The sequence below is a fragment of the Helianthus annuus genome, chromosome 10 (assembly GCF_002127325.2).
Source record: "Helianthus annuus cultivar XRQ/B chromosome 10, HanXRQr2.0-SUNRISE, whole genome shotgun sequence".
NCBI lineage: Eukaryota > Viridiplantae > Streptophyta > Magnoliopsida > Asterales > Asteraceae > Helianthus > Helianthus annuus.
The window spans coordinates 45,321,424-45,346,773 of NC_035442.2; positions in this window are offsets into that span (position 1 = coordinate 45,321,424).

Sequence of the window (25,350 nt, forward strand, 5' to 3'; positions counted from 1 at the left end):
GGCCGTCAATTCATTATATTTTGAATCATCACCTGAATTAACAGGATCATCTGAATCCCCACCAGCAGTGGTTGTATCAATGTGTGACTTAGGAACAGAGTCCCAAAAATCATCCATTGATGCCCCTTTTTCTTGGTATTGGGGACTTCTTTCTTCAGCAACGGATAAACCTTTGATGGTACCGGTGGTTAAAGTTAACTCACTGGTGGTTACCGATGTTGTCATGGAAGAAATTGCCTTCAAGGGAGTCTTAGTAATGTAACAACTGTCCAACTGAAGATCTGTTGATCCATCAGTTGTAGTTGCTGCTCCACTTGAACTACCACCAAGAGTTACTTGTAACTCAGGGGGTGTAACCTCCTCAGCTGTTACAGGGGTAACAGAGGTATGAGCATCAGACCCAGTCACTTGTGGAGGTATACTCTTAGTAATAGGTGATAGAGAGAAACTGGTTTGTGTCTGTGCCATATCAACTGCATGCAACAGGGGTATTATCGATTGTGGCAATATGATTGGTGAGGGTATGGGTGTTGAAAGAGACATGTCCTTGGGATCAGAACTGTGGAAGATGGATCCGAGTGGATACAGAGCTTTATAATTTGGTATCCCTGTGCTTACAACCTGATCCTTTTGTGAGGATGCAGGAGGAGTTTTAGGTTGGGGTTGAGATCTTTCTTCCAACTGCTGTGAGGAAGTAGCAGCAGTGGTTTCTTGTGACTTTTGTGTTGTCACTGGCATTGACTCTGGGATCTCATCTTCCAGAATTGCCTTTGGTGTGGGTTTGGTGGGTTTTCTGGATGTTTTTCTTTTGGTCTTTTTGGTGGCAGATGTTGGTTTCAAAGCAGTGGGTGTGCTACTTTGATCACCTGGAGCAATGGGCTCAGCAGTGGTTGCTTGAGGATCAGTAGCAGTTTCTAAAACCTGCTCAGCCTCCTTTGTTTTTAATTTTATTGGTGCCATCATTCTTGAAAATTTTTCAATTGTTAAACAGTTTATTTTGAATGAGACACCTTGTTTGGGCAAGTCTGCATCTTTCTCAACAAATTGTTGTTCAAAATAGTAGCTTAGAAATCTTGGAAAGAGCAGAAATGCTTTATTATCAACGTTCTTTACCAAATCATCAAATATTTCCTGGGAGTAGTTATAGTTTTTATCATTTAAAATTGCATACCCCAGGCATTGGATTTTTGTTGGTATCTCATTAAAAGACGTTGTTTTATTAGAAACACACATGAGCAGTGTGTGGAATAAAAATCTGGGTGCAGAAGGGAAGTAACCCTTTTGTAGGGTATCCCTATTTGGTTGTTCTGCATAGCCCCTGTTCATGAAATCCTTTACCAACTCGTCTTTAGTAAATGAGGTTTTTCCTTTCAAATCATCGAGTTTAAAGGTTTTAGAGATGGATTTTGGTGAGATTTGTACCTTCTTACCCTGTATCGAGGAGTTGATGGCGGCGATGATATCTCCTTGTTTTTCAAGGGTGGCATTTTTCCAGAACTCTCTCTGGGTATCAAGGTAAATAGGAGCGTCTGCTGTTATCAAAGTTTTGTACTTTGATGCAGAAAGGATGTCAAGGATGGAGTCGAAAATGTGGTTATCGGTAGGTTTTGTGAGAATACCTACATAGTTGTGTGGAGCTTTGTAACGAATCTCCGTGGTTACAGCAGCCATTTGAGTGGCCTCTGTTGTTGTGGAAGAAGGTGATGGTTTTGATTTTGGTTTTGCAGATGGCTTCGATTTTGGTTTCGTCATTTTAGATGAAGAAGATCGAAGAAGATTTTGGAGTTATAGGAGGGAAACTGCTTTGTGAAGAGAATGTTTGGAATTCAATTCGACAGTGTAATCCTCTGTTTGGATTTAATCAGGGTTTTATTTAGGGAAAAAGTGATTGCTGATGTGGCAGCGGTTATTTTGATCTGAAGGCTAAAAATTGACCACGTGTCAAACATCTGATGGAATGGTAAATAATGGAGGACAGTTGTTTTGACAACTACTGATGGATCAAGTATCAGTAGTTACAACGGTAATAAAAAGAAACAGTGGACGTATCAGTGGATGAAACAATGATTTTAAACATCAGTGTTTTTGAAGAACAGAGGTTGACACTTAGCAGTGGACAGATTTTAGTGAGCAGATGTTAAGGCACAACAACATTTTAGATACAACAGTGCATAAAAACCAATGAGGATCATATGTTTAACAACTGTTTGTGCAGCAGTGTTTTGACTTTTGACAAAAACTTTTAGCACATGTTTGTTCAGATGTAGAAAATGATTTGTTCTTGTAAAAGCACAATCTCTTGTCTATCATCTGTTGAGTACCAGAAATGCTATTCTTAACACCACACATTTTAGATGTATAATATCAAGATTAAATTGTCAGCAGTTATCTTCAGAAATTTTGTTCAAGGTTTTACCATCTGTCTATTTTTCAGACAGTGGTTTAGCATCCCAGATGATGAGTCCTTTTTACTACTAAACAACTCATTTTGCTTCTAATTACTTGAACTAGAACATGAGTGTCTCTGTAGTTCATAATTAATTTGCAATCAATTTTTAATCTATTACTACCAAACTTGAGCTTAACATGACCTTGATATGTGTGTCATTTCCTTTTGACCAGTTTTAGGGATAGTAATTACACACAAAAATAAGGTAATTACATCCAGACCAGATATGAACTTTTACTATATAAAAAATGAGTAAAAGATCATAATATGTTAAAAAAAAATACATCTGGTTTTTATTTTAGAGGAAAATACCTTAACAGAAATCAAAGGAAGTTTTGAAAATAATCAAAAGGATCCGACAATTTTCCAGTAAATTCATGATCATATTATTCTCAAGTTATTCTGACCATTGTTTAGGTCATTTTCTTGTCAATTGATTGAAAGTTTCTTTTAATCATAATCACCGGAGATGCCATTGTTTCCAGAACACTTTCTGCATTGATGAATGCACACAGTTGCATGATGATGACCACTGATGATCTAACTTTTAAACCTCAAAAGTGTTTTATGCTTATACTCTTTTCTTTTGATTTCAAAAGTTTTTGAGATAGCCACACTTTGAGATTTGTTCATTTTTCTTTTCCTTTTTTACCCTGTTTATTCATATGTTCAGAAATACTCACTAGGAGATTATATTTCGAACATACTTTGTCCATAATCATTTTGAAGCAATGTTTTGAGAGATCTGAACATTTTTGACCATATTTTATTACAGATCTCACATCACTCATGATTAGGACTGTTTTGACACCTTATTTTCTCAATGTGTTTTAGACAAAGTCGATTTGGTCCTTTTGAAGGTACTCAACTTACCTTTGAGCACATGAGAGATTTTGCCTAAAGTTTTATTTCCCCCTTTTCTATGTCAGCAGTATTCTAGTGTTTTGGATGAACACAAGTTTTGCTGAACTGAGGTACATACTTTAGTGTTTATTGAGAACATCACAAATATCGAAACAACAATTGAAATCAATTTTGAAAACATCGAACGATCCCATAATTTATCAGATATTTTACAGATCTGAAAACTATGAGTGACATATGCATGAAAACACTTGTTGTGTGAGATTTGTGTGTCATATGACATCTTGGTTGATTTACAGAGTTTTTGAATAACCATTTTGACCATGATTCACTCGTTACTCTGTTTTTCAACTGAATACAACCAATCCTTTAGTATCAATAACTTTTGAGCTGAACTGTTATGTCAAATTGATTGTTAGATCGAATTTGACTGTCCAAGCTCTGATAACAATTGTTAGGATCTGGGGCCATCATGATTGTGTTTGTTTGCATAAAATGAATAATGAGTGCAGCGGAAATGAGTAGCGAACTTTGTAAACATAATCAAAGGAAAGTATAGATTGATAAACTATTGCTATTCATTGAGTCAAAAGATTTACAATAGAGCAAAAGATTACAATGCAAGCTTACAATCTAAACTCCCCCTCAGCCTGATATACCAGAGTTGGTTGCACAAGATGAAAGGATTGAATTGAGGAGAAGAACTCACTCAAAACGATCAAGTATAACAGTACAGAATACTGTCATATTTATAGGCAAACCAAACTACTGATGAGCTTCAGCTGACGTCACCATGATAGTGACATCTAACGACCTAACAAACTATAAACACTGTTCTATACAAACTACTGACATGTAGCATCTGATAAGTAGTAAAAAGCAAAACTAAGGAAAACTACTGCTTCACGTTCCACTGTTGTAGCCTGAGCACAGATGTTGAATCTTCAGTGCATTCTTCAAAGGTGATCAGTCTTTGAGAGAGCAGTGCTTGAGTCTTCAGCAGTACTTAGGAAACAGCAGTAGATAGAGCATCAGTGTTTGTCTTCAGCAGTCGTTGGATAATCATCAGAGTTTGGTTTATCAGTTGTTGTAGTTGAGCAGCACTTAAGATCCATCAGCTGTTAGATAACCACTGTCAAGGGGAGAGTTTAGAGTAAACTTCTGCTTATTGTGAATCCATTTTTGTGATCAGGTTTTGGCTTTACATTATCTGTTCCTCTGATAGGGTTCAATCCCAATAACAAGAGCTTTTAGTACCGGTTTATCCTCAACGTCTAATCAAATCAAAATTTCAGAAAAATATTTAAACATGAAAATAAAAACTAAAAATGCTGAAAATAAAAATAAAAGAAAAACAGATAAACAAGATGAATCACTTGGATCCGACTCGCCTTTAGTGTAACCTTTGATTATTTCCGCACTTTTTAAGAGATTATCTTAGTTATAGTAGTAGGCCCCTCTTTTGAAGGTGACGTTACCCTTAACCCAATAGTTTGAGTCAGCAAGGATATAATCCTAAATGGTTGGATTATTGAAAGATAATTAATTAAGTTATTAATGCGTAATGTGGTAGGCCCCTCTTTTGAAGGTGACGTTACCCTCGGCTAAGTAGTTTGAGTCAGCAGTGATACAATCCTAAGTAGCCGGGTTAATGTTTTAATAGTAGTTTACATATGAGGTGATCAAGAAATTCGAACCCCCGCCATCCAATACCAGTGGGTATTGAAGAAGGTCCTACTAAGCATGACCCAGGTCCTTGCAAGATTTATACACTGAACAAGGCAAGACTCTTACCAAACCATTCCTTTAACCCCCGACCACGTAGCCAACATATCTCCATATAGACCGTGGAGATATGAATGGTGTAAATCTTTTATTTTATATAGACAGTAAAATAACGCCAAGACACCACGGACAAATGATAAGGAAGTTTCACCTTCAACATAAGAAACTAGTTATTAAAGTCATTAATACATAACCAAATAGAAAGTGCGAAAAGATTAAAAATAAAAAGTATTATACTAAACACTTGTCTTCACCAAGTGATGTAAGAGACATAGGCAAACGCCTTTGATTGTCAAGAACTCTTATGATCAATCTTGGATCCCGAGACTACTACACATACTCTATAATGGATGATGGTGGTGGATGTGGGTTGTGATGGTGGATGTGGGTGGGTGAAGTGTGAGAGAGGTGGTTTGCCAAGGGATGATTTGCAAGTGAGCCAAGCACCCCTATTTATAGCCTGCACAGAAGCCCGGACACGGCCCCGTGTCCACCCATCTTCTCTGTCTTCATTAATTGCAGTTTGTCTGCATTAGTTGACCACGCCCCCGTGTCTACTGGGCACGGCCCCGTGTGCAGAAGGGTATCTGTACTATCAAGATTTGTTTGGATTCTGCGAATCTTAGCGTTGACCACGACCCCGTGTCCAGTGGGCACGCCCCCGTGTTGGGTGATAGAAGCTTCTACAACTTTCTCTTTTCTGCAGACACCTGGGTACGCCCCCGTGCTCAATGAGCACGGGGCATGTTCAGCTTTCTGTTCTCTTGTTTTTGCTTGGGAGATGTTGTCGAGGGGTCGAGCATGCCACGTTTATTCATTTTCTTGTATTATTGTTAGTTTTAGCTGCATTTTTGTTTATTTTGTTCATTTAAGCTCTTTTAACCCTGAAAGTACAAAAGGAAGACAAACGCACACTTTTTCCAACATTAGTACTAAAAAGGGTTAGTTTTATGCCTCATTTGATGTAATTTATATGTTGCATTTTGCACACATCAGTACCCTAGGTATCTCCTCCGGGTTGAAATCATGCATTTCTACTTGATTTTCTAGGTTGTTTTCTATTTCCATTGGGTGAGCGGGGAATAGTGGTAATGGTTGGGGTGCTATCAGTTGTTCCAGGTTAGGGTCGGCTGCTGTGGTTGCTAGAATATGGAAGTTTGCTAAACCTCTGTTAAGCATATCCTGGGCGTGGGCATCTGTTTCTCTTTTAGCGGCTGCTAGGGCTCGCTGTTGTTGCAACTTTTTCATTCGTTTCCTACGTTCATGTGCTCCCCTACTGAACCATCCTCTCTTCTTAGGAGGGAATGGCTCTTCAGACCGAGCCTTAAACACGAATATCCCGTCTTCATTATCAGCAGAATACCCTGAGAGGGCAGGCTGTGAAGAGGCGCCTTCGCTTCTAGGCGAACCGGACAATTGACGGTACGCGTCGAATGGTCCTTGGTCGCTCATACTGTAAACTAACAAATAGTCAAATAACACACAACAATAATATACAATTATGCACATAGTTCCGTAATTTATTTCATAGCACTTTGAATAATATCTTGGTGTCAGCAGAACACTTCTGTGGCTGAATCAGTGGCTTAGCTCTGATACCACCTTCTGTCGCAACCCCCGTCCCCTAACAAACCCGGGAACGGGCGGCCGCGGCTAGTTTTGGTGGTATCTGTTTTTATCCATTTTGGCAATGGCAGCGGAAATTACATCAGGACTGTAGTTAGGAAATATTTTATCAGAGTAAAATACCACACTTTCATAATATTAAACACGTGGGAATAATCCCAAGTTTTAAGTACACACATTTTCATAGGGGTAAACCCTATTTTATTTAATAAAACATCTTTTTATTTTTAGGTAACTTTATTGCCAGTTTTCCAAGCCTTCAGTGCTGTCCAGCTGCCTTCTATTTGGCTTTCACATTTTGTTACCTGAAACGCGTTTAAAAGCATTTTGTCAGTGGGAAATACTGGTGAGTGAATCCCAGTTTAATCAAGTTTAATAAAGACCATTGTACAGTATTGAGGGCGGTCGCGCAATTACATTTGTTTCCATCTATTCAATTACCACCCACGGTACTGTCAACCCGACTTGTGGTCATGTTATTCCTCGCAAGGCAGTAACAAATTTTGTATACAAAACCCCAACATACCGACGATAATTGTAGAATACAAATACTCAATAATTGTTTAATATATTATTAATTGTGTGAGGTTTTGTAAAAACAATTTGCAAAAAGGAGATTACTCACATTGCAGTCTTAGGTTTTCTGTAAGGGATTCATGGTAATTATCTATAATTTACACAAATGCACACGCGTTAGTATAATAACCCTTAATATTTACATTAGTAATACCCTCCCCGGGACGACATTCCAACGACTACATTGGGCAGAACCGCGACAGCCGTTACGGAACCCTGGATCAATCGGGCAGCATATCTAATAAGTAACCGGGGTTATGATACTTACAACGGGGCAGAACTTCGTTAATTAAGGGGGTATTATGCCTGAGAATTTCTTTATCTATGTGGAAATTCGTGAGAGAGAAAAGAAATGAGTGATCAGAACTGAAGGCCGATGGTCTCTTTATATAGGGCCTGATTCTTGTCTTGTCGCGCCCCGCGTAAACTCCGGCCAAGGTCTACGCGGCCCGCGTAGTAGGCTGGGTAGGTCCTAGCCTGGCCCAGTCATCACACTAGCCTTCACACGCATTGTGCCACAAGGCAGCACCGGGTGCGACCTGGTGGTTGAGTTGTCGCGGCCCGCGTAGGCAGTAGCCAAAGGCTACGCGCCCCGTGAGAGACCATAAAAACTTGTTTCTATTTAATTTTTATAAAAATAAAGGTATCTGGGCTCGGTTTTCACATACGGGGTATAATTTAGGACATATTGGGGTATTTTAATATATTTTAGGGCGTCGAAAATATTTTGGAGGGTTGTTATATTAACAATGTACAAACCATTACAATGATACTTACCATAGTGCTACCATTATTTATTCATCCTTACTTGATATCAAATATACAAAGTAGTAGGTTCGGGAATCACTTACCTTGAGTGTCCGCGTTCGTGCTTGCTTTCTTGTCTCATCTTGACCTGTTTCCCTCATGTGCTTGAGTCATTTGACATGTTGTCTATCCTTACATGTCATTGCAATCACAATCTTGTTAACATATGATGACCATTCATATCAAATCATATCCAACTCATCTCTTACATTCATTTTCATTATTTAATTGTTACAATCACAAGGCATAGGTTAACAATGTACAATTCTAAATCTACACAATTCATCAGATCATTAAGTTTAACACATAATGATCTATCATGACTCACTTGATCTTCCTAATCTACTATCATGTTAGAGATCCTAACCATATCATTTCTCACATTTGTTGACTTTTCAGAAAGTCAATTATCTAACTTCCCATTTAGACACATACATTCACCTTGACATGCTAGAGCATAACCAACATACTAACTTCCCATTTATTAAGTTTAGTCCCTCTAGTTTGTCACACCATAATAATTGCAACCTCTAGTTGATTACCCGAGAAGCACTTCCAAAGAAGTCAGAAATTTCGGCACTTGCTAACTCCTCTCTGACGACCTCTTCCCTTTGGTGACCTTGGACATGAACGTTTTCCGTAGCCGGTCCAAACGGAGAGTTTTCTCCATTAACTTGAAAAGAGGGGTCTGATTCAGCCATTGAAGAGTGTTTTCAAAGAGAAAAGAGATGAAAATGGTTGTAAAAAATGGGGTGGGTGCCAATGATGAAACACTAGTTAACACAAACTGGAAAAAGTGGAAAAAGTGGTGTGGTTCTTGTGTCATGTGTGCACTGATTTGGGACCTACCTCTTCATTTTACTAAGTACTAGTTGTAGGACCTGTGTTACCACACGAGTAGGTTTAATAATGATCGAAATCAAATACTAAAAAATAGGTTATAATATATCATTTAAATTTTGGTCTTTAGTTCTATATATTTATAAAGTAATGTTAAAGACATGTATGAAATGTCCTTAATACCCTTATCCCTTAATATCCACATAATCTCAAATATATATCAAATGCGCCGATCATCATCATTATCACACTTCTCAAAAAATCTCCAAATCTCTCTCTCAACTCTCAACACCAATCATCATCATCTTCATCCATCTTCATCTTCACCATCTTCATCCATCTTCATCATCACTAAACACATTTAAATCTTGTGTGCCTTATTTTTTCTGTTTTACACCGAAGATCATCATCTTCATACATCTTCATCATCTTCATCCGTCTTCATCTTCTTCATCCATCTTCATCTTCAAAACAGAGGTTTGGATCATCATCTTATCTATATATGTTTTTGATATTTGTGAAAAAACAGAGGGTTGATTTGGGTATTTTGGTTTCAGTTTTTTATAATGATAATCTGAATGCCGCATGATGATGATGATGATGATGATGATGATGATCAGTTATTTATGAATGTTTTTTGTGAAAAAAAAGAGAGTTGATTTGGGTGTTTTGGTTTTAGTTTTTGATAATGATAATCTGAATGCCGCATGATGATAATGATGATAATCAGTTAGTTGTGAAGGTTTTTGTGAAAAAACAGAGGGTTGATTTGGGTATTTTGGTTTCAGTTTTTGATAATGATAATCTGAATGCCGCATGATGATGATGATGATAATCAGTTTTTTGTGAACGTTTTTGTGAAAAAACAGAGGGTTGATTTGGGTATTTTGGTTTCAGTTTTTGATAATGATAATCTGAATGCCGCATGATGATGATGATAATCAGTTTTTTGTGAATATTTTTGTGAAAAAACAGAGGGTTGATGATGATGATGATAATCAGTTTTTTGTGAAAAAACAGAGGGTTGATTTGGGTATTTTGGTTTTAGTTTTTGATAATGATATCTGAATGCCGCATGATGATGTTGATAATCAATTTTTTGTGAAAAAACAGAGGGTTGATTTGGGTATTTTGGTTTCAGTTTTTGATAATGATAATCTGAATGACGCATGATGATGATGATGATGATGATGATGATGATGATCAGTTTTTTGTGAATGGGTGGATTTGGAGTGTTTTGGTTTCAGTTTTTTAGGTTTATTTGTGATATTTTTGTTCTGTTTTGTTTTGTTTGTTTGTTTTGTTTTTGTTCTGCTTTGTTATGTTTGTTTGTTTTGCTTTGAAAAAACAGAGGGTTGATTTGTTTTGCTTTGTTCAGGTTTGTTTGTGATGTTTTTTGTGAAAATATTGTACATAATGGTTGCGGATGTAAAGATACGCAAAACACCAACTACGAAGGCGAGAACACTTGACAACCTCCTAGAAGATGGTGCGATGCACATAAGGAACTGATTGATCAAAACGATCAATTGCATATGAATGAATACAACCCCAGTGGCAGATATGTAATTAGCGAGCTCTGGAATTTCAAGGAAAATCGAAGAGCTACACTAGGGTTATATTCATTCATATGAATGAATATAACCCCAGTGGCAGATATGTAATTAGCTACACTGGGGTGATATTCATTCATATCTGCTACATTCCGAAGTGCACCCGTCAGTAAAGATCCACAATTGCTTGTCGTGGTATGACGTTTTGTCTCTGTATTGTATGTTAGAGTCTTTTGTTATCGAGTCTGTAAGTTCCGTCAAGTCTACGAAGTTGGTATGACGTTTTGTCTGTGTATTGTATGTATTAAAAGTTTACATTTAATATACAATTTAGGCTTTAATGATTTGTTATATATAGTATACATTTAATTATTAGATTGCATTTATTTAAAAAGAGTTAATTACTAGGGGCTCAGGCTGATATTTCACTCATACCATAGGGACGCAAAGTGTTATTAATATATGCCAAAAGACGGTTTTACCCCTGGCTCAAACGGTCAAACTGACGGCACACTGACAGAGGGACTCAAACTTTTATGAATTCATAAGCTCAGGAGCTCAAAAAAACGAAAAAATGAATTTAGGGGCTCAGATTGATGTTTCACACAAACCTCAGGGACGCAAATTGCATTTTTCTCTAACTATAATGATAAAAGTTTTTGTCTATGTAAATATGTAAACTATCATGTGAACAAATATTTGATGAATTCACATTCGCATTTTAGTTAAGTATACATTAAACTTGTTATTTTATTAACTATAGAAATAAGAGAAGCATAACTAACGCAAGAAACATTATTTGTTGCCAATATACAAGTTCAATACAAGAGAAGCATAACAAACACACGGGTAAAGATGTTAGGATCGGAGGCGCTCATGATTGTGTTTGTTTGTATAAATTGAGCAAATCAATAGATATGAATTAAGATTAAATGCAGCGGAAATAAAAACAAACTTTGTAAACACAATCAAAGGAAAAATAGTTTTGATAAACACATGCTTCTCATTGAGTGGAATGATTACAATCAAAAGCTTACATGCATGCTTACAACAAAAACTCCCCCTCAACCTGATGCTCCCTGGTTGATCGCACAAGATGAAAGGATTCGATTGGAGGAGAAGAACTCACTCAATCAATCAAATGTAATAGTACAGGGTACTGTTCCATTTATAGGCAAATCAAACCTCTGAAGCACTTGATCCTATTTCACCATGAAAATGACAACTAACAACCTAACAACCTTTAACCACTGTTACATAAAACTACTGCTAGCTAAACACTGATACTATTACAATAGACAAAGTAAACAACTGTTTCTTCATTCCACTGCTTCATTCCAAGCAGGGCTTTGGTCTTTAGCAGCACTTGAATTAGGGCAGTAGATTAAATAGCAGCACTTTGTCTTCAGCAGTTGTTATACACAAGTAGTACTTAATGGACAACAGTTGTAGTATACAAACAATGGATGAAGGCCATAAGATGTTATAACCACTTTCATCTAATGCCATTTTCTTGATGGCTTCTTTAAAGTACTCAGCTTCTTTTTGTTTTTCTTCTGCATCAGTCAGTTGTTTCCTCTTCTTTTGGTTTAACACAATGACAAAGGTATCTGCTGAGGTGAACAGTGGTTCAGAAGTATGAGCCTGCTTCTTTGGCTTATCAATACTTTTGTTTTCAGGCTTCTTTGGTAAGTTAGGATCTGTCATTCTCCTTCTTTTTAGCCTTTCATAAGCCTCATCTGTATACTGCTTTGTCCATTTTGCTATGGCTTTAGCAGTTCCTACCTTTGCATCAACCAATTCTTGCTTCTTTTGTTTATACTCCAATCTAAGCTCATCAATGGCCTTTTTATGTTTGCTCCAGTTTGGTGCTGACCTTTTCATACCTGGATCATTCTTTATCCTCTCAATTCTGTTCACCTCATGCTTTAAGGCAATGTTTGGCTACATAGAATTTTTCTTTCATGATGAATGCAAGATAATCCTTTCTCATTTCCCTTTGTAGGTCAGCTCCAGGTGGTAGATTAGACATTTCTTTGCTCAGGTCTCTTGCATAATCTTCCATTTGTCTCACTTTAGAATTCAAGAATTGCATTCTTTCAGAAATAGCTTTGTCACCTTGATCTTTACATTCAAGTTTAGCTCTTAAATCAGCTTGCCTGGCTTTGAGTTTTAGATACTCGTCTATATTTGGTGGATCTCTGAAGCCCATGAGAGAAGGAAATCTTCTTTTTGAAGGATCATCTTCTGTATAAAATTGTCTCATTTCATTCGTTACAGCTTCCAGTTCTAGTGGATAAGTTGCAGCTATTGGTATAATATCAGCAGGATCAAAGCCTTCAAGAATTTTTGGATCTTTTATTGGTCTGGCTAGAATTGGTGGTATGAAAGGTTGTGGCTTAATGACATTATAGGGAATGGATGAAATAGGATCAGGTGCTGGTATTTCATCATCATGTTTTTGAGGTTTCCTATTTCTAGAATACACCTTTTTAGGAGAAGGTGTTTTTGAATCGGTCTTTGGCACAAAAGGAACCATGGCTTTTGAAGAAGCCTTTGATGTGATAAGTGATTGACTAACAGTAGTTGAAACAACTGGTGTTTCAACCACTGTTGCCATTACAACAGATGTTGTAACATCTGATGTCTTCTGCTTCTTAGCAGGAGGTGATGATGGTGATGAAGTTGTTTTTGGTGGTGAGGTTATTTGTGGTGGTGATGGTGAGGCAGTGGTTGTGGTGTGTGTTGAAGTGGTGGTTTTAGTTTTAACAGCTGCTGAAACCACTGATGTACCAACAGTTGTTGATACAACAGGAGTTATAACAGCTGTTTGGGTAGAGGTGTGAAGCTTGGAGCCTTTGGAAGGTAGTTTTGAGGCATGCTTTGTGGGTCTGGATGGTGTGGAAGGTGGTTTGGAGGCATGCTTTGTGGGCTTCTTCTTTTCATCCTTAGGATTTTCATCATCCTTTAGCCCAGAAGTACCCTGTGCATTCAACTCCATATAAGCTCTTTTCTCCTGTTCCCACCTGGCTTTATCCTTAGCCTCTCTATCCTTTTTTACACTTGCTTTTGCCTCAGCAAGTGCATTTGTTGTAGTATCAATCTTTTTACTTCCATCTGGCAAGGGAATCTGTTTTGTCATATTTTCTTTTTCTTGTTCAAGATAGAGACCATCATCTATTCCCTTCTTCTTCCACTGGTTAATTTTGTCCCCCTTTTTGGCATTATCTGGAGGAAGTTTATCAATGAAGAGAACAGTGGGAGGAGCAGTGCCAGTGGTGTTCAAGATGTGGGCCTTTATAGCCTTGATGTCTGCTTGGGTGTTTCTAAACCTTGACTCCATCGTGTTTCTCAGCTCTTGTACATGTATTGCATGTTGCTGATCAGACATTTGTCTTTGTTGTTGGAGCAGGGTTTGAAATAAATTCCATAACTCATTTGCAGCAGGTGCAGGTTGTGCAGGTGCTTGAGCTGGAACAGCAGTGGTTGAGACCTTTTGAGCATTCAACAACTGTTGCATTATCTTTTATTTCAGCAAAAGATGTCTCAAGATTGTCAATTCTACCTGTCAATTCTTGATATTTTCAATCATCACCCAATTTAATGGGATTGATGGAGAGTGTGAAACATGGATGTTCAAGTGATTATCTGATGTGGTTTAGCTTGTTTTATCTGATTATATTCCTGGAATTAGCTTATTGCGAGTGATTGTATGTTCGCAGGCGAAACAAGTGAATTCGGTAAAGTTAACGGGTTTAATGACGAAGTGGAACGTGCAAGATTGATAAATGCAACAAACAGTGCATGTTGGATGTTTGGATGGAATTAAAATAATTAATTGCAAAACTCTAATGCATGTGAACTTGAGTTTCTTTTTGGTCAACAATAATCATCATCACTTTTGAAGATATATATTCTCAAGCAAACATATTGGTTATTGGCGGCCCACATCATCTCACGATTGGCAGCCCATTACGAAAGTGGAGCTGCCATATTTCAAAAGGGTATTAACTTATATTTTAATAAAAGAAATCAAGGCATTATCAATATTGTATGGAGGTGGCACGTGACTTGTCTGACGCAAGGGATTAAAGGGTTTTAACCTAATGGTGGACTTCTTCTTGGGCTGGACTCACGAGATTGGCAGCAGCAACCAACAACATTTTTGGGCTCTATTATTCCCATCGATTGGAAGGAGCCACAAAACATTAATTTGGGCTCTCATAACCTCTAGACTAGAATCGAATTTAGGGGGGCAGCCATATACACGCAACAAGGGGGAGAGGATCATTATCGATCATCATCATTCCGCACTCAAGATCTGAACCAAGACATCATGATTTCATCACTATCTATCGGACGAGTATTATGAACAGCTAAATCTCTCGTAAACACTTCGGGTGAATGATTCTTGTGAGACACTTTTAATTCTAGTTTCTGTTTTGTATTGAGATTTGGATTTGTAGTCGAGTGACAGCCGACTATTTGCATGATTATATAATTTGTGTGACAGACAAATCCTGAGTGTCAGTCAGAGTTATAATTATGTGTTGAATCCAATTATGCTTTTGTTGATTGAATGATTCCTATGAATGTTTGTTTTAATATTTCTCTGATCAATTAATATTAAGATTTTGAACTGCATAGGTAATTGGTAGATGTGACAGATTTACTATTCAATCAATAGCATCCAATAAAATCAGAACTAGGTTATTAGTAATTACAGAATCTGAATCCCAGAGTGCTCACCTTTTCTCATCATTGTTTATTACAACTCAATCTTTTTATTAATTGCAACTTGTTTCATGTGTTTGTAATTTCATATCAGTTTTATAATCATCAGTTAGTTTAGTAAAATTCACAAACAAATAATAATTAGCACTAACCACATGCTCCTCGTGGATTCGACACCCGACTTACCCTGTCTATAGGTAAAGTTAGGTTATTATTTTTGAGTGGCCCACGACAGCCTCATCAAAATGGCGCCGTTGCCGGGGAGCTAGTACGCTTAGTGCTAAGTTTACTTTTGTTTGTTTGTTTGTTTCTGTTTTGCATAAAAAATAAATTAAAAAAAAATCCAAAAATATTTGTTTTTTTTCTTTCTAGTTAGTTTTTATTTCATTTTTATTTTTTATTTTTTGTTTGTTCAGTACTACTGTTAGTTTGTTATTTATGCAGAAATAATGGCATCGAAATACGATTATGACCCATACTCATGTTGCAGGAGCTATTATAACTGGGCTCAAGATTGTCCACATTCTGAACAAGGGTGCTACCAACCGGATTATGGCTCCAGAGGATATCAAAACTACAATCAATCCGATAAAGTCTGGGACAGGCACAATCGTAACCCAAATTCAGATTTCTTGGAAGAGTATGGTTACGGGGGCAGTGGTTATTTTCAAGAACGTGATCAAGTAGGTTTCGCTAAAAATTCCCCAAATGAGGTAGATAAGATATTAGAAGTAATCAACACCATCGTCAAGTGTTTAATGGAAATCTACCAGTCTTTCGGTGAGCAACAGAAGATCAATGAATCACTTGCCCAGCAAATTGGACAGCTAACTGACCAGTTTAATGAATTTTTAGAAAGAAAATCCGAGAGGTTGGAGACATTAGAAGAAATGCAAGTTGAGGAAGTAACTCCGCTAATAGCAATGGTTGATGATGTTGCTTCAGGGTTCAAAGAGAATATTTCCATTGCCACAGTTAGTATGGTTGAGGATGTTAGATTCGAGGAAGATAGAGAGTTAGGAGAACCGCTTATCCCAATCCAACTTGGGGATTTCAAGACGGATAACGCTTTATTGGATTTTGGAGCTAGAGTGAGTGTTCTTCCAGGGTATGTTTATGACATGTATGAATTGGGTCCATTACAACAGGTTAATGCTTCTATGGTGTTAGCTGAATACTCACGAAAGAGGCCCCGAGGGATTTTGAAGGGATTGACTGTCAAGGTGGGTGATTTTTATTACCCAGAAGATTTTGTTGTGTTGGATGTTAAGCCGTATATAGAGAAGGAACAACCGAGAGTGATACTTGGTAGACCGTTCTTGGCCACTGCAGCTGCTCAAATCAGTTGCAAGAATGGTACAGTTGATATGACTTACGGGAGCCGTAGGCTTTCTGTTGATTTTCTTTCACATTCTTTTGATTATTCTCTTACAAATACTTATCCATGGTCTTTTGTTACTAACAAGAGCCATTCTCCAATGTGTGACGATGTCCCGAAAGAGAGTGTTGCTATGATTAACAGGTCGAAGGATGAAAAGGTCGTGAAGGATAAAGTGGTCAAATCACCGTGGTGGCTCAAGATGAGAAACAAAAAAAGATCAGTAAAGTTAGAAAAGGAGTCACCAAAGGATGCGACCAAATCCAAGAAGAGACCACTTGAGGTGAATAAGGGTGAATTCTCACAGTCGATAGATTTCGATAACCCGGATCATTTGGATGCCATATGGAATGAAGGATGGCAGTGGGATACTAACCATTCACCAGTACAAGTGTTCCTTGCACGGGAGATGCCATTTAAACCACCTTGAGCATATCAGGTATGGTCTGGCTGAAGACCTATAAACTTAGCGCTCTCGGGAGGCAGCCCGAGGATGTAGAGTCGTGTATATTTGTTTTGTTTTTGCGTGAGAAATTTTGCAGGTTATCCGGTTATTAATCTCTACGGATGCAATAGTCCAAGTGTGGGGATGTTTGGTGAAATCCCAATACGCTCTAGTTGCAGTGGCGGACAACGCACGGGTTAGAGTTCAGTCAAATCTGTCCATACTCAATCTCCATTTGGACGGGATGATCTGAACACTAATTGTAGAGATTGACCCGAGTACTTGTGGATATGGCCGCGAATGAAATGCTATACGGTCGTGGTGGAACATGACGTATGTGGCTTCTATGCTTTAAACCAGGGGAGTCTGTTCCACTTTTATTATTGCAATTCTATTCGTGTTTTTGGTGGTGTTAAACTCTATGTGTTAGGGAATGTGTTTTAGTTATTTGTGTTAGGAACGGTCGCTCATGAGGTTTGTTAGTTGGTATTCCCAGGTTTGTTTTAAAAGTACTATACATTGGTGACAATGTCGCTCAAGTGTGGGGATATGGAAACCCGGGAAGGGAAAGGTTTGGATAAGAGTTTGAAAGAGGTTGAAAGTGATTGAAAACGATGAAAAATGAAAAAATTGAAAATTTTGAATATTTTAAAGAATTTCATCGCCTTAAGCGAACTAAATGGATATCAAAACCGAATGTTTCGATCACTAATAGGTTCCTTGCCGGTAGTAAACTAACATAGTCCCTTGTCATGGTCGTTCCTTTAAGTTTCATGAGAGTAGGTCCGATAAGTGTTTTTAGGATAAAGAATTGAAAAGAGATGTCTATTTAGGGGTAACATGCTTTAGATTGCATATGCTACATGTCGGTAACCCTGTTACCCTTTCTTGGTGAGAATTTTGAGCCTGTAGAATGATAGAATGATTTACTTTATGACTTCATTTGTTGAGAGCAGGCCGCATGTTATTCTGTGTTAGAACTTGTATGATTTGATACATGCTAAGACTGTGGTTTGACATGCGCACGTAAATGATAAAGGCATTAGGATATACCTTACACTTGTTTATTTGTTTTGTGTTTACCGAACCATCACCCTTAGTAGCCCTGTTGAGCCTATTCACATTTTGTTTGTCCACCTAAGTGAATTGTTTGATACCGACCGTGAACGACAGATTATGAATAAGTAAAAAAAAAGAAAAAAAAGAAAAAAATATATGGAAAAAAAAGAAAAGAACAAAAAGAAGGTTTTGTGAATAATCGTTTATGTTCTTAGGTAGAAACCAACCCAAAAGTTCGTTATGTTTGCAAATAAGTTGTCACGGTTTGGTCGTTTGTTTGTTCGCCACATAAAAACATAAACATAAGCCAAAAATTTCCTACCCTTAGCCTAAGCCCAAAACCGAAAGTCCTTTTGATGTGTGCCATGTACATGATACAGTGGAGGTGTGATTGTTGTACAAGCCTATGATTACAGAATTTCATGTTTGGTTTTGAGTGATATAAATGCTAGCACATTACACGCTAGTTCAGTTTTTAAACCGAGAGGAGAGTTGATTGTGAGGAGCGTGTAGCATGTGTATAATCCTAAGCATGTTAGTTTTGAATAGACAAGTCTTGAGTTTTAGAAATTGCATCAATTGCTTGTCGGACTGTCAATCTTGATTGTGTTAGTCTATGGAATGGGTATGACTTGGTACTTAAACGGTTGCATCGGTTTAGGGGTTTAGAGGTATTGTTACTATGGTGAGTAGTTCCGTATCGGTTTGCTTGAGGGAAATCAATGGTAAGTGTGGGGATGTGATGGAGAGTGTGAAACATGGATGTTCAAGTGATTATCTGATGTGGTTTAGCTTGCTTTATCTGATTATATTCCTGGAATTAGCTTATTGCGAGTGATTGTATGTTCGCAGGCAAAACAAGTGAATTCGGTGAAGTTAACGGGTTTAATGACGAAGTGGAACGTGCAAGATTGATAAATGCAACAAACAGTGCATGTTGGATGTTTGGATGGAATTAAAATAATTAATTGCAAAACTCTAATGCATGTGAACTTGAGTTTCTTTTTGGTCAACAATAATCATCATCACTTTTGAAGATATATATTCTCAAGCAAACAGATTGGTTATTGGCGGCCCACATCATCTCACGATTGGCAGCCCATTACGAAAGTGGAGCTGCCATATTTCAAAAGGGTATTAACTTATATTTTAATAAAGAGTAAATTACAAGTTTTGTCCTTTATGTATGTCCCAAATTGCAGGCGTTGTCCTTTGTCTTTAAAATTGATGAGTTTTGTCCTTAATGTTTGCAAATCTTGCAGGTTATGTCCTTTAGGCCAAACCCAGTTATTTGGTTAAAACTGATCATGTGCAAGGCATGTGAGGGCATTTTTGTAATTTCGTTTTTTAGAGAAATTTGTGTAATTAACATAAAATTAATACCCCACCATCTTCAAAAGTTCAGACCCACCACTTGCCACCACCTGCCGCCACCACCTCCCACCCTCACCTGCCGCCGACCACCACCACCTCCCACCCTCACCTGCCGCCGACCACCCACTATCTCCACCATCGCCTGACCCACCATCACACTCCACCGTCTCCATCATCACCATCAACATCCACCCCTCGATCCACCATCACCAAAAACCAAAAACATCTCTAGACAAAAAATCCCCAAATCTGAACATCTAGCCCTACGAAATCATTGAACAAAAAAAAACCAGATCATCTAAACAAACAAAAAATCCCCAAATCTCAAATAAATAAACACTTTTATCATCAATCTCACAAGTTTTGAAGCTGGTCCAGGATCAAGCCGACATCAGAATTAAACCTAATTTACCTTTAGTTCTCATATCTGAAACATCTGTCCAAATCTGACTGGTAGAGGCGGCGGTGGTGGAGATGGTGATACAAAGCTGCAAATCTCTAAACAAAATAATCCCAGTGGTTGTGGAAGGGGATGGCGGCGGTGGTGGGGAGTGGTGACAGCGGCTGTGGAGGTGGAGGTGAAGGGGACGGCGGCGGTGGTGGTGGAGCGGCTGTAACAACATACTGGTAGAGGCGGCGGTGGTGGAGATGGTAGAGGCGGCGGTGGTGGAGATGGTGATACAAAGCTGCAACATACTGGTAGAGGCGGCGGTGGTGCAACATACTGGAGGTGGAGCGGCTGTGGAAGGGGGAGCGGCTGTGGAGGTGGCTGTGGCTTGTAGTGAGAGAGGATAGAGAGAGAGAGATAAGTGTCTGAATGTTGATGGTGGGTATGTATTTTATATATATTTTTTATTTTAAATATCTTTTTTATACTTACCCAATAGTCCCTAAAGATAAGTTCTTTTACACAATAGTCCCTATAATGGTGAAAAGACAAATGTACCCTCACATGCCTTGCACATGATCAGTTTTAACCAAAAAATCTAACTGGGTTTGGCCTAAAGGACATAACGTGCAAGATTTGCAAACATTAAGGAGAAAACTCATCAATTTTAAAGACAAAGGACAGCTCCTGCAATTTGGGACATACATAAAGGACAAAACTTGTAATTTACTCTTTAATAAAAGAAATCAAGGCATTATCAATATTGTATGGAGGTGGCACGTGACTTGTCTGACGCAAGGGATTAAAGGGTTTTAACCTAATGGTGGACTTCATCTTGGGCTGGACTCACGAGATTGGCAGCAGCAACCAACAACATTTTTGGGCTCTATTATTCCCATCGATTGGAAGGAGCCACAAAACATTAATTTGGGCTCTCATAACCTCTAGACTAGAATCGAATTTAGGGGGCAGCCATATACACGCAACAAGGGGGAGAGGATCATTATCGATCATCATCATTCCGCACTCAAGATCTGAACCAAGACATCATGATTTCATCACTATCTATCGGACGAGTATTATGAACAGCTAATTCTCTCGTAAACACTTCGGGTGAATGATTCTTGTGAGACACTTTTAATTGTAGTTTCTGTTTTGTATTGAGATTTGGATTTGTAGTCGAGTGACAGCCGACTATTTGCATGATTATATAATTTGTGTGACAGACAAATCCTAAGTGACAGTCAGAGTTATAATTATGTGTTGAATCCAATTATGCTTTTGTTGATTGAATGATTCCTATGAATGTTTGTTTTAATATTTCTCTGATCAATTAATATTAAGATTTTGAACTGCATAGGTAATTGGTAGATGTGACAGATTTACTATTCAATCAATAGCATCCAATAAAATCAGAACTAGGTTATTAGTAATTACAGAATCTGAATCCCGGAGTGCTCACCTTTTCTCATCATTGTTTATTACAACTCAATCTTTTTCTTAATTGCAACTTGTTTCATGTGTTTGTAATTCCATATCTTTTTCTTATGATCACTAGGGCTCTCACGAAAACATTTTTACTGCATACCATTTAAGTCCAGATCCAAAACGTTTTTACAAACAAATGTTGAGCACATTTTATATATTATTTTTAGGCTCAGTCTTGGAGGCTGAGGCTCGGTCTTGGAGACCGAGGCTCGATCTAAGAGATCGAGGTAGATGGCTAGTAAGACTAGGAAGAGTAGGCTCAGTCTTGGAGGCTGAGGCTCGGTCTTGGAGACCGAGCCTCGATCTAAGAGACCGAGGTAGATGGCTAGTGAGACTAGGAAGAGTAGGCTCAGTCTTGGAGGCTGAGGCTCGGTCTTGGAGGCCGAGGCTCGATCTAAGAGGTCGAGGTAGATGATAGAGCAGTCTTAGAGACTGGGAGGAATTTGGCTAGTGGGAATAGGAGAACTATTTGATTGCTTAACTGGTGACTAATGTGTTTATTTGATTATGTGATTTATTTGTGCATGTGTGTGTTTGTGTTACAAGACGGCATGGCCTCCTCTTCAGATACTAAAGTGACGGACAGCTTGGATCCTTTAGCAATCGTGATAGAGCATCCTCTGTTGCCCTTGCTCCTAGCTTTGCTTTCGATCACGATGTTGAGGAGAATTCCGATCCTGTCTTTCCCCGAGGATTCGACCCAAATCAGGAGATCGAGTTTATACCACTGGATCAGCCTATGGAGGACCCAGTTGACCCAGTTGGCCCAGTTGACCCCATTGACCATACATTCGATTTTAGATGCCGTAGCCCCCGAGCCAGTGGCTGCTCCAGACCCCGTATTCGAGCATGACCCTATTCGTGCAGATGTACCCGCTGTGGATCCTTTGATTGATAACGTACCTATCGATGACCATTCCATTGTTGCTCCACTGCTGGAGGATGAGCATGCTATTGATGCTTGTGTTGATGCCCCTCACATTGCTGATATTCCTGCTAATCCTGTTATTGCCCCTTTTCCTAACTCTGTGCCTGTACAGTTCAATCATGCGCTTCTTGCGGCCCAAGTTGATCCTCGATTCGCGCACACCCGAAGTGGGTGGATAGACGATGACAATAGTTACCCACCTTTGGAGTTTCCTGTGACACTCCCTTGTGACTCCTGTTTCAGCCCCTGTTCCAGTTCCTATGGATGCACCTTTGTTTCCCACACTCACCACTGATACTCACCACACCGCTACATGACCGGAGCCTGTACTTGAGCCAGCTACTACACCATTGAGACGGCTTGATATTGCGCCTGCTGAACCTACACCTATACTTGATCACGATCCTGTTTCTTTTCAGTCTGCCAGACGTTGCACCCCTTATATCTATCTGCACCAGGCAACCCCCCCTCATTTGTGGAGAGGTTCGTTTTTCCCTTGTGAAAAACGACGCCCGTTGCGCCATCGTGCCTAACACTCTCCGTCAGGACGTACCCGCGCCTAGTAGAGATGCTCCAGGCCGCACCACTTGCTACATTCACCACTACAACGCTCGATAAGCCAATTGGATGGTGCCTACAAATGCACTATGCTAACTATGAACCCTTACCATTTCTCACATTATGAAAAACACACACAGGATAAGTTGCTCCTGTAACATCAACTGCAAGTTAAGGATATGAGTCACGGAACGTTGAAGCTTGAGCTGACACCTCGAAGGGCAACTTCAAATGCAAAACATTACATAACTAAAAACATGAGTTAAGGGTCTACATCACAAGACAGCATATTGTCTGAAAACGTTAAGAAAAACACCACGTCCTACACCAGCATGCCTTAATCCGCCACATCAGGATCCCTTTTATGATCTTGACCTCTGATATTCCACCATCCTCAGGATTTCGATACTCGTTCCTTTACCATTAAGCAGTAAATCAGTTGACCACTTCGAGGAACATACGAGCTCGCAGAGGAATTCAAGCATGTCGACAGTTTACTCTTCTTTCCTTCCCCAACTTAGTCACCAGAAATGTTGATATCTGGATAACGCAGATTGCGTTACGATTGGGTAGAGACCCCAAGATTGTGGAGATTTGTGAGGACCACGTCTGACTACGCAACTTAGATATGCTGATATACTTGTTGGGCAAGGGTAGGGAGACCCGGTGACCCTGGTAATGTGATACCTTTTGTAAGACGATGAAGTTGTAGACGAAAAACGATGGAAACCAATTGTCATAAAGCATGTGCTAAAACATTATGGCCAATAATCAACGAAAGCTCAGTCGCCATGTCATTGCTAAATGCGATCAGTAACGCTTATGCGCGTACTAAAATTTTGATACTACATGTTTACTTGCTATACTTTTATTAAACGAAACCCTTAAATTACGTACGAACGTTATGATTTTGATGCAATGTGCTTACCCGTATAATGAATACCTAATCATAAGACGTGATACCAATATAATGGGAATGTGCTATGACTAAGAAACACGTGTTTGTTTGATATACTTTCGGTAAACATGATTCCAATTACTTGCTTGGTAAATTGCGTGATGAGTAATATAATGACTTAAACATGTGTGATACATGTGTTCCAAACGACTATTTACGTTCCCTGAATAGAAGAGACCTAACTAACGGGAACTTCTTCCTAGAAGATGTCGCATCAAGAAATCACCCGACTGACTGAGGCAGAATGGTTAGCGCACGCCTCTCGAGTCAGAGCTCGGCACGAGGTTCTTCGCTACAAACATGGCGAAGGTGCCTCAGGGAGAAACCTACCTAACGGTAATGTTTAAGTCACCTAAGACACATTACGACATGTTTGGAAAGTCCCCAAAGTGCCTTGCTAATACCTTTTTGTGATGATGAATTCTTGGATACAGGTTGTACCTACCAGCATTTCCTAGAATGCAACCCTCTGAATTTCGGTGGCACGGGAGGTGCCATAGCATTTGTAAAATGGGCTGAGAATGTGGATGTCGTTGTGCGAATGAGTGGTTGCACGCCAGAGCAGCAAGTCCCGTACGTTTCCGGATTGCTACAAGATGGAGCTCTATTATGGTGGGACCGTAAGGTTCAAGAATTAGGCGAGGCTGTAGCATATGCGCTGTCGTGGAGCGAGCTGAAAGAAATAATGCCAAAGGAGTACTGTTCTCAGAAGGATATCCAAGGGTTGGAACTAGAGTTTTGGGAGCTACAGAAGGAAGGTCCAGATGTGGTAAAGCACGTGAAAAGGCTTTACGATTTATCGCGAGTCGTTCCGTACCTAGTGGAACCCGAGTTGAAGAGGATGGAGCAATCCATTTGGGAACTGACACCTCAAGCCTTGAGCTTGATGATGGTATCAACGCCACCGTCCCCCGTGATTGCCCATGTGATAGGACTGGAGCTCACTAAGGAACCACTTAGGCTGGTGAAACTTTCGATCCCGGACGAGAAGAAGGAAACACCAGTGGAGACATCTGGAAGGAACAAAAGAAAGCTTGGTAAATTTCAGGGAGGTGATCAAGAAAATGAAAAGAAAAGGGCCAAAAAGGGAAAGATGTACCTGGGTAATCTACCTAAGTGTGAAGTATGCCAGCGCCATCATAACGGGAAGTGCGGTAATAGGAAATGTGACAACTGTAGTAAAAGGGGACACGACAGGGAAATGTGTTGGCAGGAGACAAAAAGAGGAAAGGAAGGTTGTAACTGCGGTGGTATGGGGCACCTTGGAAAGGATTGCCCAAGGGAGATTAACCAAGACCATGAAGGAGCAGCCAACACCGGAGCTAGTGAAGCATGCCAGGACCCTGAGATGGTCGCCGGTACGTTCTTTGTCAACCCAAAGTCTTGCATTCACGTTATTTGATAACAGTGCCGACCATTGTCTCGCATCTCAAGAATTTAGGAATCTACTTAAGTTAGTAGAGAGTAAGTTAGTCGACCCACTCTTAATGAGGCTAGTTAATAAACGACCTCGACATAGTAACTAGGATGAACCCGCAAT